Raw genomic sequence first — 15,057 nt, 5'->3', positions numbered from 1 at the left:
CTCCATTTCATAAGAAAATATTTGCTTCTGAAACAGAGATGCTACATGAACACTTGTGCCGGTATTGAAATGCACCATGGAAATTTGTTAAGTTCTTAATTTCAGAAAGGACTTTAAAAGTGCAAACACATGTTCCATCACACAGCAAGAAAAATGAGATGGATGACTGAGAAAAGTCAGTGCTAACCTGTTAAACAAAAAGCCATGGCGGGACACAGATGATGGAATTACCTTGTGCAGAGATGGAATGCGTATCATGAACAAAGTTTCAGATGGAGCTAAAGTGATCCTATGCTCTGTGAAATTTAGAGGATTTTCAGCAGCTCAAAGTTAAATCTGCTGTCATTGACTCCTGAAGAGCAGATTATTAGCATGGCATCACAGCTGTCTAGATCGAATGGTTCAATGTGATCTTCATCATCCAACAGGATAAAGATCAGACTTGGGGTTTTGAACGTCAGAAAAAAAATATATCACAAAAAATGGAGAACTAACCTTGTCATCATAAATGGACAGAGTCTGGCATATTGAGATCACTTGTTTTTGACAGATTACAAGAAGGCTTAGAGGCATTGTTAGGATCCTAAACGTCAGAGGCTAAGTCCTGCCCAGAAACAGCTATATTTCCATACATCGGCAGCATACGTTTTTAAAGTAATTTAATTCTAAAACATAAAACATGCTGAATCAGTTTCCTGTGTTGGATCTTTCAAACAAAGTCCAATCAATTATTGCATTCAACATTGTCAGTATTACAAGCAGCTAGAGTAAAACTTTAAGAAAATCTTATTTTTGAGATTATTATTATTATTCCACCATAGATGCCAAAATGAAAGGTAATGCTTATCTAAGGTTCTGTGTCAGATCTTAGCGGGATATTTTTTTCATAAGTTCCAGATTTTAGGCATTTCCACCACTTAAAATGCTTTACTTTTCAAGTTCATTCTGAACAATATGCCTCCATTTTCACAACCAAGACCTGTACATTATGGTGTAATGACACCATATATGCACCTATTATTGTATTTTATATGTAAAGTTTAGCAAAATAAGAGAACAGCTTCATTTTTTTCAATTAAGAAAAAAATTCACAATACAACAAAAGCTAGACAAACTTTAAAAGCAGGGGGAAAGGGAAACAAATAAAGCTGGCTATAGCAGATGGAGGCTCATAGTGAATCTGGTTCTACTGGAGGTTTCTTTCTAAAAAAAGATAACTGTCACCACTTGCTTTCTCAGAATGGAGGCCTTCAAAATGAAGATATGATGCAATCAGCTGGTTTTCTTCATAAATAAAGGTCTGTTGAGGCTGTATTGTGTTACTATAGGACAAAATAAAATGAGCTGTAATGTTCTGTAAAGGCAAAGGTAATTTTATTTATATAAAGTAGCATATTGCACTGCACTGTAAAGCAGAGGTCACCAACCCTGGTCCTCAGGGTACGCTGTCCTGCATGTTTTAGGTGTTTCCCGGCTGCTGAACCCCTGGTTTAAATGAATGGGTCATTACCAAGCTTTTGTAACAATTGCAATCATTTGAGTCAGCTGTGCTGGAGTGGGGAAACATCTAAAACAGGCGAGACGGACAGTGAGCCCTGGGACTAGAGTTGGGGACCACTGCTGTGAAGCACTGCTCTTTCTGTATAGTATTGAATTAAATTAGACTGAATGAATTTAGACTGGAATGTATATAATGAATAGAACCTGTCACAGAAAGTGCTTGAGGAGAACATTTATTAATTGAGTTTAAAAAAAATAAACTGAACTGTATTGAATAAAATGATGAAAATATAATGCTTTAAATAATGAATACAAAAGTTCAAATTACATTTTGTTTCACCAGTACTGTTATGTTTGGGATATTTCTTCGGATTTTTCCATATATGTAAAAAAAAATTAAATAAAAACATAGTCCCAAGTGATTGAAAGTTGAAAACACACCCAGCTTTCTGTTCCAGCTATGCTCCACATTAAAACTAAACTGCTTCTCCTTTTTTTAGAAGCAAGTCTGGCAAGAGAAAGTAAACATGTTCTTGATGATATGAGCGGTCTGGATGGTTCTTAACATATCCACAGATCAGAAACCAAATCAATAAAGATAAAACTATGTGCTGGATTACAATCTATTAACATTTCCTGGTGTTTTTGACTAAACTACAAATCAATGTTTCCCTTACAAGCAGGACTAAAACTTTATTTTTAATTCAATGAATTTATGCAAGCACAATATCAAAACATAAAATCCCTGTAGGAATGAAGAAGAATATAGCACCAAATTGTAGCACCTTTATTAATTCTCTGTGTTTACTTGGAATTCAGATGAATGAATGTAAAAACATAAAAAGATTAAAACAGGAGTGCTGAGGAAAACCATAGATCACAGAGCAGTAGCTCCAAAGCCAAAGACACCAGCAGGGAAATCTACAGAATAACAATCCACGTGCTCAGATGGGAAGACAGAGGTCCTGGTGAATATTCAAAATTCCCACAAAGCAGGGCAAATCACTCAGCTGAGATTGATGCTTTGAAGTCACCAAGAAAGCTGAGTGGGACGAAGAACACTATACATGAAGAGTGAAAAGGCTGTCACAGCAAGTTTCCCCCTCCTTCCCCTCCTCTTTTCCTCACCCTGTCTATGTTTCTCCCTCAGTCTGACTCATTGACTCTTTCTGCACAATGTCAAGATGTCATATCCAGAGAGACAAAACAAGAAATCACTGCTATTGGACTGCCAATATCAATGTTTAAAGATACAACTTGTGGAGTGATCCAGGACATCATCTAAACCCTGCACATTAAATTTAGAACCTGAATGACAAGTGTTTCAGATCAAAAGGATTTGAGACAAGATCTGACCCGTCTAAGGCAAAGCAGCAATATTTTTAACTTTGTGTTGCAGACAGCAAAATAACGCCATGTACAAACCTGAATTTATAGTGCTCTGATTTGTATGATGATAGACAAGGTGCACCCAGTAATTACACATGTGGCACACACACAAATAAATTATGTATGCCAAGTTGTAAATGTCGGAGAATGTGATTCACATAAAAATGTCAATTCATACAGCCTCCAACAAGTTGAGTAAACTAAACTGTAACAGAATGTGAGCTTATGATTATGCTTACACTACCTTACTCATTGAAAAAGATTCCACCTTAATCTTGAGTCAGTTTGATACTTTCTTTTCTAAGTTTCAGAAAATAATAAACTAAAACTAACTGGAGGAGTTTAAAAACGTTTTTTGTTTACTGCTGACAAGTAAAAAAACAAAAAAATAAAATCTTTATTAATTTGCTAATCTCATGATTACAACAGTAGCACATGAGGCCATTTCATAAAAAACATGCATTACTCGACACACACCTGCAGCTCAGACCTAAACAATGTGCACAGCGACTACAAAACGTTCACACAACGACCTCCATGTCAGTGCTTCAGAAATCCTCATTAACAAAGTGGCTTTCCTTGCTCCAGGCAAAAACAGCCAGTGTCATTTCCCCCGCTTTTTCTTGCTTCTGAACGGCTCTATCATTCAGAGTTATTGGTCCGTGCCTCACTGAGCTTCTACTAAATAAATCCTCTAGTTTTTGTTAGGGGAGATGAATATCTAAGAGTTTTGCCTCAGCTGATTTACGCAAAGGTCTATTAACATTTATTTTCTGCCCACTTTACTACAAAAATCTGGCATCAAGTATTTAAGTCTGTTTTGAGTTGGCACAGACAGACTAACCGCTTGTAAAATCTCGTTGACATAACAATGACAAGTAGAGAGGAGTCGTAGCTTAGACTGTTTCAAGCTATGTCGTGGTTTTAATCAATGAAAGAAACATTACAGCTACATCACTACATCACACTTTTGAAACTGCTTTAATGAAATGGCAGGAAGTGTTTATGTTTTTTCTCTGCTTGTGTGGTGTGCAGAGTACCCTTGTGTCCTTCACACCTTATAAACAAAATTTTTCCCCTTACTAGAAAAAGACAAACTTGGCTGATTCAACATTCTCACATGCACCAGAAATAATAAACAGTTTTGCTTGGGACAGAGGCACTGCCTTTAACTTATTTGCAGTTCTGAAAGAAGCAGAAGACGTTAGCATGCCTGTCAGTAAAACAGGCCTTGCAATAGTCCCAGGTAAATTCACATCTTTACCTGGGAAAAGATCAGAGCTTTTTTAGTTTCAAATATTACCATTATATCTAGACCTTCTTCTGATCCGTAAGGAAGCAAATTTGTGACTATGTACTTATTAATCTCATTCTTGTTACTTTATTTTTTGTAAACTATATAAATGGGATTAAAAATGTCCAAATCTCACATATAAAGCATTTAAATAAAATGGTGGACCCCCACTTACTCCCGGTTTAGTATTTGAAGAAATTTTGTGTATTCGCAGATTTTTTTCATAAAACATTCCAGCTCAGCTCCACCCATCTAAAAATCTGATATATTTGATTGTTTTCAGTAAATTGGTAAAAAAATAAACATGTGCTGCTTTAGATCCTAAAAATCTGTTTCTGCCAGTAAATCTTAAAGTGAGACTAGTGATACCAAGTAGTCCAGGTCCATTTATTAAATAGATTGCCTGTACTCTCAACACAGAAATCGTATTAAGCAGTGAGACTGAAGATGTTTGATCATAAAGTGGATGTAATCCTCAAACTTGCCTTGTGGCATGCCATCGTAACACAGCAACTATGATAACCCTCTAAAAGAAGTGTTCATGTTTACTGGGGTGCAAAAAATTTTTATTTTTTTGTGAACAAGCATAAAAAAAGCATTGTGACAACACAATGACTAACCTTTCAGACAGAACATACTGGTTTTTATTTTCCTTTTCTGAATTACTTTAAATATAAGGAGAGGTTTGACTTACTGAACTCACGCATAAGCCAATGTGGAGAACATTAAGCAGAGTCTGGCAAGCTGCAGAGGGGCTCCATTTGTGTGTCAAAAGTTCAAGCCCCCCCTTCCGGTGCTCAACCTGCAAAAACAAAGAGTTTGCCTTATGTGGGCTTTATCCCCCTGCACCACAAACAAGACTGATTGTTACAGAGTGACTCCACCTGTTTCTTACTCTAATTAGTCGTGCTAGTCCCTGAAGTGCTAAACCAGCAGGGATGGACTAAAATAGGGTCAAAGGAATGAAACAAAGCCTTAAAAAAGTTTGGAATGTGGAAACATGTTAACTTGTGTGAGGAGAATGAAAGACGGACACACAACAATTAGACAAACATCAAGCAGACTGTTCAGAAATTACCAATTTTAGGCTTGATAATCCAATCACACAAATGCGCCTACATGTACAGACATTTATAAATGGCTGTGATGATTGGGAAAAAAAAAATCCAAATGCCACATTTCACACATGGGGATGGGTTGCTGGTGTCTATCTCAAACAGTTACTGGGGAAGTGGTGGGTTACACCATGGACAGGTCGCCTCAATGACCGGGCAGCATAGAGATGAACACACATTCACACAAACGCTCAGATATTATAGCAATTTAGAGTAACCAATTAACCTGATAGTCATGTTTTGGGACCGCAGCACTTGGAGAGAGCCCACCAGTGCTTGTGGGGAACATGCAAATTCCATACAGGAAGGATTTGAACCCAGGACCAGCAACAATGCCATCAGTTGCTCCATCATGCAGCTCATGTTGAAACATATTCTGAAAAATAACACCTCTCTACATTATTGCCAGCCGAATAATGTAGTCAATGGAAAAAATTTTGCAACTCTCAGCTATAATAATATGTTCAATCCTGTGGAGAACCATATAAATCAAAAGTAATTTCACATAAACAACCACACAATAAAGACTTCACAGTACACAAGTATGGGAATCTGCTGTAATGCCAGTACATTTGATATATCTATGAAAAAACATGTTATTTATAATGGCATCTGCACAGTGTAGCCTTTCTCACACACTCCCCTCTTCTGGCTGTAGTGATGCATGAAGAGATGGATTCAGCCCAAGCCTTGGAACAGCTACCAAGTGTATTTATGTTCAGCTCTATGGACCAGTTGACACAGACAGGTGGGATTTTAATGGCAAATTAACTACCCATAGATGCCCAGTATGAATCTGTCCATTAAGCTCAGTGCTCAAAACCTTTGTGATTAATGGTGTTTGGTCAAATTTCAGTTTTACTGCTTTATTATATAACAAGAAATGAATAGAAGGGGCTGGTGCACTGCCTCTTGTTGGAGTACCTGCTCTGTTTGATTGAGAGGGAATGTAGAGAGGGAAGTCGGTCAGGAGGGAGGGAGTCTTCTGTGCATATTTTCCATGTGTACCCACGCCTCTCCTTTAGCTGGTGCTGCTGAAAGCTCTTTTGTATGTCTGTGTGTAGTGTGAAGTCGAGGCACAGACCACAGGCTGAGCTGTTACCAATAACATCCAAGTAATAATTCTGAGCTTAACTTAATAGCTGTTTTCATTGGAATTTTGCAAATGTAATATTTTTAATCTAATTTGCAGTTTCTGAACACGTCGCTCATTTTTATACAAATGTTGCATCACAACAGAAAATCCCCTTTGCGCTTCTGAGAAATGAACTTAAAATACTCGAGGAAAAAAAAAATTGTAGCACGGAAGAGAAATAATTTCACACACGAAGAGAAGTTATCATTATATCAATGACACCATTTTGTAAAAACTGACGTGTCTAGAAGGAGCCCCTGGGGTATTAGTGGTGGAATCATGAGTGGAGCGATAGTGCTATCAAGCACCAGTCAGAGCGTCTGACAGCCACTTAAAATAGTAAGTGAGGGTCACCGAGCACAAAGGATGCCTTGTAGATTAATTACAACATTGCATTTGTGACAGAGTTTAGCATGGTCATGTTTTTGGGTTTGTACGCTGTGAAGTGGAAAACTTTGTACATACGTCTGCACTTTTATTTTCTTAGACATGTCTGTTTTATTTCCTTTGCAAGTATGCATGTAAGCAGTTTTCTAAGCACACATAGTGTAAGGAGCAGGTACATTTGAAAGGTCAGATAACATAAGTGATAACCACAGAGTGCAAGGAAGGTTCAAAGTAGGTGTCTATGCATCAAGTTGTTTTTTACTTTCTATTCCAGACTTACGTTTTTCCCCTTGTGCTTACTTTTCCAATATATGTGTGTGTGGCGGCTCTTCTCTACTGGTCTGCCTCAGTCTCAGAGACTTTGAATGCTTCAGGCCTTCGAAATAAAACATTTGAAGACAAAGATTGTTCTTTCTCATTTCTAACAGTTTCTCTACCCTTTCGTTATTAATTTCTATAGCAGCTGTCAGATGGTCGTTTTATGGTTTAATGGTAATATTTGAGTTCCCTCATTTACACATTAGTTCCAAATAGCAGGCTGATGTGATATCCACATGATATTGTGTACCAATATTTTCTTTGGTACACAAGTAGACTAGTACTTGTGTACCAAAGAAAATGCTCATCGACATGTCATCGACTTGGAGTTTTCCAAAATGAGATTCTCAGCAGTTATCAGTAATAGTTGCTTTATCTATAGAAGAAATGTATCTTACAGTGAGCTTGTTGAAGAGTAAATAAATCCTCAAAGTGGTGAAAGGCTGACATGCTAATCATACGTACACCACTTGCTTTAGCAAATTAAAACTCAAAATGAAATTTTTCATATCAGTGGAATGCAATGCTATTTCATATACCAACAACTCAACATTTCAAGAAACTTATTTGGGAGCTGATTTCATTAACAAAAGGTGTTTCTGTTCCTGTGTGGTTGAGTCTGCCAGCTATATTAATCTGTTAGATTCACCGTGTCTCACTAATCCACTCCAGCTTTGCCAAGAATTGAGTAAACCTATAAATTTTGGATCATTCTAGCAGTTGTGGAACGTTGTCAGCAATATTGTGTTACTGTGCTTTCTGGGTCTCTGAGGTGTTTGAAAATAATACCTGCAGACACAGAATCATCTGTTCTACCACATTAGCTGATGAGGTGGATTGAAACAGAGTAGCTAGGCATTGCTCCAAATATATATTTTTTCTTGAAACAAAGAAAAAGATAAATGAGGAAAAAGTTACATTGGTCTTGATAAATTAATTTCCGTATTGTGGGAAAAAATAAGAATGTTCTATTCTATTCAAGGTTTCCTTAAAGAAATTTACTTCATAACACAAGAAGGTGATTGGTAATACTCAACTCCTATTGACATACTGTTCAGACTTTTCCATTGCAAGTTCAACTTTAAATCAAAACTCTGATAGTAGTGTATTGCTATCCACAGTTAATTACCAACCACAATAAACATCTAGCCCTGACTAACTGATGGGTGACATGCAGATGAGCAGAACATATCTGATGGAACAACAATCCCTAAATGCCCTGTGATGGCTCTGGAGTATGTCTTCACATGCACGCTCATTGATTTTTCCAGACCTTTTAATAGGTCAGGAGTAGGGGGAAAACCTTTCATCTGCATAATAAAATTTGTCTCCTTTCCAAAACAACTAGCGTTAATTAGTTCCTGTTCTACAGTAATGGTTGCTTCTATTTGAAATACTCACAGGGCTGCCACCCCTTCAGTCCCTCATCTTTTGCACAAACAGATCACACATACCCGTTTTCTCTGAGAGGTCAAAGTGAGTGTTAAACCATCTGCCAACATGGCTGATGAGAAATACAGGGGCAAGGAAATCCTTTTTTTCAGGTTGGCAGGCTGACCCGTGACCTATTTGTCAGTTTGGGCACATTTTCCTTTAATTAGAAGCTGATGTTCTTTAAAGGAAACCTTTACTTTAGCGAGAAAGAGAACTGAGTATGTCCCTTACCTGCATAACAAAACATGCAGGAAAAATGAACACCTAGTTTGTGGCTTTCTGACAAATTACTCAATGAAAATTTGATTTCAAACTGAGCTGAAACATTTTATGCTTGATCACATAATTCAAACGGAACTTTCTGCAGATCAACATATTTTGTTTTACAAGAAAAGGTTTGTTTTAAGCACCAGCATCCCTTAATCTAAAAATAATGTAATGAAAAACATATATAGCACGGGTATCAAAGCTTCCCTCAGAGAATACCAAAATATATTAAAGTAAATGATAGAAAAAGAACCTCAAAAGATTAGATTAAACTGTGAGAGATGGGAAGCCACAGAAGTTAAATAGCTCACATGAAATTATAGCACCATTAGGATCATTAATGTGTTTTGGTGTAACAAACATGATTATTTAATTCACAAACTGGTGGAATTCACACAGACAAGTCTGCTGAAGACTTTAAAAACTATCTGTAAATCTACAGGAATAAAACATTTTATTTTTAACAAGATAAAAATAAAAGTACAGTTGGTGCACTTGCAGCCAGATATCTGATCATTAAAATGTCTGTTTTCTATCCTCTTTTCATGAGCAGTATCTTTTCAGATATAAAGATATCTATTCAGGATTATATCCCATGTAACTCTCTTTCCCTGGAGACTTGAGCACATTAGATACGGAGCTATCAGCAGCCTTTCCCCTGACGTTGTTGTTTGCTCTCTTCCAATGATAGCGCAATGAAAACACAGGAAGCAGATGGGAGAGCGCCGGGGTTGCGATCGATGCATCCGTGTCCAACAGTGAGCTAGGTGAAGTCTCAACATCTTGCCCTCTTCGCTTTCTCAACCGTCCGTTTCCGTCCTGTCAAGTCTCCTCCTGTCGCTAATGTGTCTGAATGCAGTGTCATCCAGTGCCGCCTCGCAGCAGTCGATAAGTACTGGAAATGCTACCCATCTCTGAAACATCACTCCTTCACTTACTGTAAGTGCACATCAGCGAGGGCAGCATCCCTGCACTGCTGACAGGGAGGAAGACAACACCAGCCAGATCATGCTGTGACTGAGCATCACCGGCTGCAACCACAGACAAGGTTTTCACTGCTGAAACTGCAGACGACATAAAGAGTGACTGAACTGAGCTATGGTTTATCAAATTTGAGCTGGTGTTCCACATCATTTCCAGGAATAAAGGATTTCCTTCAAAAAGCAGATCCCGTGGAGTAAAGTCAAGATCAATTTCTTGTGTCATCTGACAACTCTATGCCTATTTTCCCTTTTAATTTTCTCTGTGTGACCATACATTAAGCTATTTAGAGTGGTTATCATGACAACAGTCCAATAAACACAAAGGATCTTAATATTTTCTTTGGATTCTGTTAATTGTGGTCAATGGACAGTGTCTTATATGTTTAAATGTATTGAAAGTCTGAAAAATCTAACCAAGCTACAGGCAAATTAGACTACAACTATGCTGTGCTGGATTTGTCTTTAAGTTGGAAATCGGATCATTGAGACCTGAGAGCGTTTAAATTGCAGTTCTGTCAGCCATTTTGTCTTCCTTAGTCTGCAGCTGGATGATTGATGAACTAACAACTTCTGTTTTAATAAAACAGTGGTATGTTTTAGTAGCTGAGCCATAATTTTGAAGTAACTGGTAAAGATTGAGGGTTTTTTTTATGTCTGAAGCAGTAATCACACACTTGTTGCTATAACTACACATCCATGGATACAGAGGATTTTGCACCCCCACTCTTTACTAACAGATGATAAATAAAGTCGAAAGTGGTTCAAAAATCTAAATCTGAAGATTTTAAAGCAACAAAGTCCTGAAGGTTTTCTCTTTATTTGTACAAATAAAAGCCCATGGGTGAAGAAAAATGTTAACCCCAATTGTGTTGTGGCAACAAGAGGAGCTCAGGTATAATTTCAGGTTTCAGAAATAAGGCATGTCCTTTTATGTTGTGTAATAATTGATTACTGTATGATACCCAGTCATTACAGTCATAATCACAGAAAATTTGTGCTTAATAACAGGAAAATACACAATCATTGTAGTCATTCAGTTATTTGACAGCATCAAAATAACTCAATATAACTCAAAATAACACAAAAATTATTGTTTTTTTACTTTTGTTCTTTTAACAGTGAAAATAACTAGATCTATAAGTAAGACAATAATGCATAATTAGAGTCCATTTTTTCAAACTGTTCTACTCTGAAGTCTGAAGAGACCGCTGTGACAATATCATCCTGTTTAAGGGCATTGGATCTGCTAGAAGCAGTGTGTTGACATTTACACATGGCTTTGCTAACAGATTGAATGCATCACAGGATTATGTAAATAGGTGGTTATACCAATCACCTTTGCTTTAAACATTTATAGCAGATGTCTGCAATTGATTACACTTAGGTCTGGTCATGCTGGAACATGCTCTGGATGTGACTCAAGAAGCCATACAATTTGCTCCATTTTTGTGTGCTTTGCATGCACTCTGCTAAATTTCTGTACAAGACTCACTTTGCACAAAGGTCATAAAAATGTTACTGCCAGAAGATACAAGCAATTTGTAACCATTTGGCATTAGATGGCAGCTGTCATCTCTTGAGTCATGAAAACAAAAGGCGTAAAAATGATTAAGGAGAAAAATCCAGGTAAGTTTATTTACATATAGCACTTTACAGCAACACGACAGCAAAGTGCTTTACATGATAAACTTTTTTTTTAAAGAAATGTTACATTGGCAAAAATAAAGAGAAATAATTAAAAAGTTGTAATTCAGAATAGATTTACTATGCTCCAGTTATTATATTAATCAAAGGCAACTCTAAACAAATTGGGTTTTAGCTACAGGGAGCCAGTATAATAACTTTAGAATCATCTTCCTGGTTTAAGTAAGAACACCAAGGGTGGCGTTGTGGATCAGCTGCAGCTGTCTGACTTTTTAGGCAGATCTGTGAAGATGTTGTTGAAGTAATAATGCAACTAAAGATAAACGAACACCAGTCATTTAATCCTGGAAATGTTCTTCAGATTATAGAACTCAGTAATTGTAAATATTTTATCATGAGAGCTCCTGCCCTTGACAAGATCTAGGCTCTAAATATTTACAACCAGCTTCTGACTGGGAAGAATCACATTTGGGATTCCATTTCTAAATAAATAAGTGATGCAAACTTTTTAATGCATTACTTCAGCCTTTAAAATAAGTAATTACATATCTTTAAATGATTAATTTGAAAAAAGTGTTGAATGAATAACATAATACATGTTTTACCACAGCAGTTAGTTCATACTTCTGTTGTACTCCTGCTTTAGCTCAGGCTGCTGAATGAGAACACTGAACTGTTGTCAAGTCTTCATAAACAATAAAACAGACATGTTGCAAAACATTTTCCACTTACCACAGAACATGTGGAGTGGAGTCTCAAAAGTGTATTTCTACATTTAGTAATGACAGATTTCTAAATAGTTTATCAAATATTTATACTCAGCTCATATCTGATCTAACTTTGCCTTACAGAAACAATAACAATGTGTTTCCAAATAATATTTTGAGGTTCCTTCAGCCACCACTGTTGGGGGTAATTAATGGCGCCACGGGTCCTGTGAGAGTGGGACCAGCTGTGTGCTTTGTCTTCTCACCAGTCCCACTCTGCTTGACACCTTCCGTGACATCCCTCTTTTCCAGTGCCAAAATTACAGTTGGGAAGCTTGTTTGTGGACCTTTCGTGCCCACCCTCAGAGAACAAACGTTAGTACGACTCAACAACTTGCCCCCTTCGCCCAGCCCCAGAGCGCGAGGCAGTGCCCACTGCTGTAACTGGAGAGCATTGGAAAAAACAGCTGCTCTTGCTCTATTCTGCATCTGCCACAACTGTGATTTGATGGAACAAAGCGGGAATGCAAGCATACGTTTGGACTCTTACGTTCAGTCACACTCCAGCTATTGTCCATCTAGCTCTCAATGCAACTTTCCTTCCTTTGAGACACAGACACACATAGGGAATACTAATCTGTCATTATACATTGCTAGGCTACATGTTTTTGGCCCCCTATTTGGTTTTGTGAGATCAATGACTCATCATCATAAGTGTACAATTGTAAATTTCCCTGGCGATTTAGATTTTATTTTATTTTCATTCAACCAAGAATTTTTCTCTCAAAAGAGAAGCATCAAAATATTTTTATTTATATTTTACTAAAAAAATTGCCATAAAGAAAACGTTGAAAAACATATGCAGTTAAATCATCAAAAATATAAGAAATAAATTGCTGAAATATTTCGCTGCATGTGTAATAAATATAAATATGAGTTTCATTCCTGAATGAAAAGACAAAAAGTAATGAACTTTTCATGATATCCAATTTTTTTTTAGGTAAAGCCTATATATAGTTTTTTCCATGAATGTTTTTGTTTGTACAACTAAAACAAAAGAAAGAAAAAGGGCAATCATTTTTATTTAGGGGAAGTAAATTTATTTATGATCTGTGCAATAAGAGCCTGCTTTTATAGCAACATATTTGTGCTAAGCTGCATGTCTGTGTTTTTTTGTTCATCTGCTGTCAACTGCAGCTTAATTCTTTTCACAGTCAAAGTTTGCACAGCACTGATGTCTGAGACTTTACAACCAAAGACTTCACCTTCACTCAGTCAAATTCTCATTCACAGATCCTTCAATGCTCTTTGACACTCTGTGAATGAGGTGCTGATAGCTGCCTTTGGCAGCACACCTGAGCACTACTTCCTCCCTGGCAGCACAAGATCGAGAGGAATTTTATAGATTATTCAGTACATTGGCTGACATAAGAATGTTTGTATATAATCTTGCAAAAGCAGCAAAGCTCGTCAACATTTACTTGTAGATGAAAACCGTACCAATTGTGCCTAAAACTCCCTATTCTATCTAATGACCAAAGCTTTTAAGGATGCTTAAAGCTGTTTTACTATGACATAAAAAAATAACAGAAAGAAACTGATATTTAATTTGTATAGGGCGAAAGGGAATCTACAATGAATCATTTTTATTCATAAGCCTGCAATGATGATTTATAATCATTTAGGTGATAAATGCTTCCTTAGTATTTTAACCAACAAAAGCTTTCAGTTTGGCATTTTTTTCCACAAAAATCCAAATTACAAGTCAGTCATAACAATCAAAGTTGCACGCCATCTGACTTTATGAAATAGTTGCTAGACCCTAGACCCTTCACAATGCACATACCCAGTAAGACAAATACACTCAGAAAATGGACAGACAAAATACAATTTTCTAATTGATGAGACAAATATTCCAAACAAAGCCATTCCAATACTATGGAGTAGAATTACTGCCGTTATTCAGTTAACTCCAACAATTTTTAAACATTGTACAGACCATCTACAAGTAGGGAACACACATCTGTTTCATCTGTCAGCAAATCCTAACCAAGCTAATAACCTCGTGTGGGGTGGGACAGAGTTCAGTCAGCTGCACATGTGAGCGTCTGAGCAGAAGGATAGGAGAGCGAGCGCAAAATAAATGTCGATTCTCAGCATGGATCTGTTCTTCTGGTGTGCACTCCAGCCCTCAGTCCCTCTGGGAACCAAAGCCGCAGCGGGCAACCTGAAACCCATGATGTCAGCTTCAGAGGGCACACACCATCAGGACCCAGTGAGAAAACGGACAAATGCGAAGTCAACGGTTGCACAGTTAATGCACTGAATTGTACTTGGATTTGAGCAGCTGTGGTGGATTAAGGGGTTCCCAAATGAAGTGCAGTACTTTAGGAAAGTCATGCAAAAAGTTTTCACCAGGTTTGAGGAAAATGTAATGTTGTAAATCAAATTTTTAAGTTCTGTTCTTTTAAATGATATTAATGAAGGTGCTAAAAGAGGACATGCTGCTCTGTAAGCTTGAATGCTTTGACTGAAATCTGACTGATTTATGTTGTAATCTAATTAAACTTATTTAGCCTGTTTGGTTCAATTCAGTAATATTTTATTACACTGAAAGGGTAAAAGTGAGCACTGTAGAAAATTGGCTATGTGGAGGGTGATAAAACTACATAAACTTGCAGAAATTAAGAATTTTTGTGAAGGAAAACCAAGAAAAGGAAAAGCTGGTAATGTTGTCCACTTTATTTAAGGATCTCACAAACTTCATCCAAAGTACTAAAGTTGATTCTCAATGACTTAAATATGTGACCAAAATTGTATAATTTTGTTCACTGTAAGGCATCAGACTCTACACCAGGCCCAGGCTGAAACATTTCAACAGAGC

General features: G+C 37.1%; 1 protein-coding gene across 2 annotated transcripts in view; it reads right to left on the bottom strand.

The window, feature by feature from the left end:
- Positions 1-15,057, bottom strand: part of bmpr1bb (bone morphogenetic protein receptor, type IBb) — a 48,101-nt gene that overhangs the window by 20,627 nt on the left and 12,417 nt on the right. The window contains exon 3 of one of the 2 annotated variants that reach the window (XM_028025384.1): positions 4,878-4,985. The exons of the other annotated variant lie outside the window; for it this stretch is intronic. The gene's annotated coding sequence lies outside the window, so the exon portion shown is untranslated. The remainder of the gene's footprint in view (positions 1-4,877; positions 4,986-15,057) is intronic. 2 annotated transcript variants of the gene reach the window in all.

This window comes from Xiphophorus couchianus, chromosome 8, assembly GCF_001444195.1.
Source record: "Xiphophorus couchianus chromosome 8, X_couchianus-1.0, whole genome shotgun sequence".
Taxonomy (NCBI): domain Eukaryota; kingdom Metazoa; phylum Chordata; class Actinopteri; order Cyprinodontiformes; family Poeciliidae; genus Xiphophorus; species Xiphophorus couchianus.
This window is presented reverse-complemented; position numbering and strand designations above follow the sequence as displayed.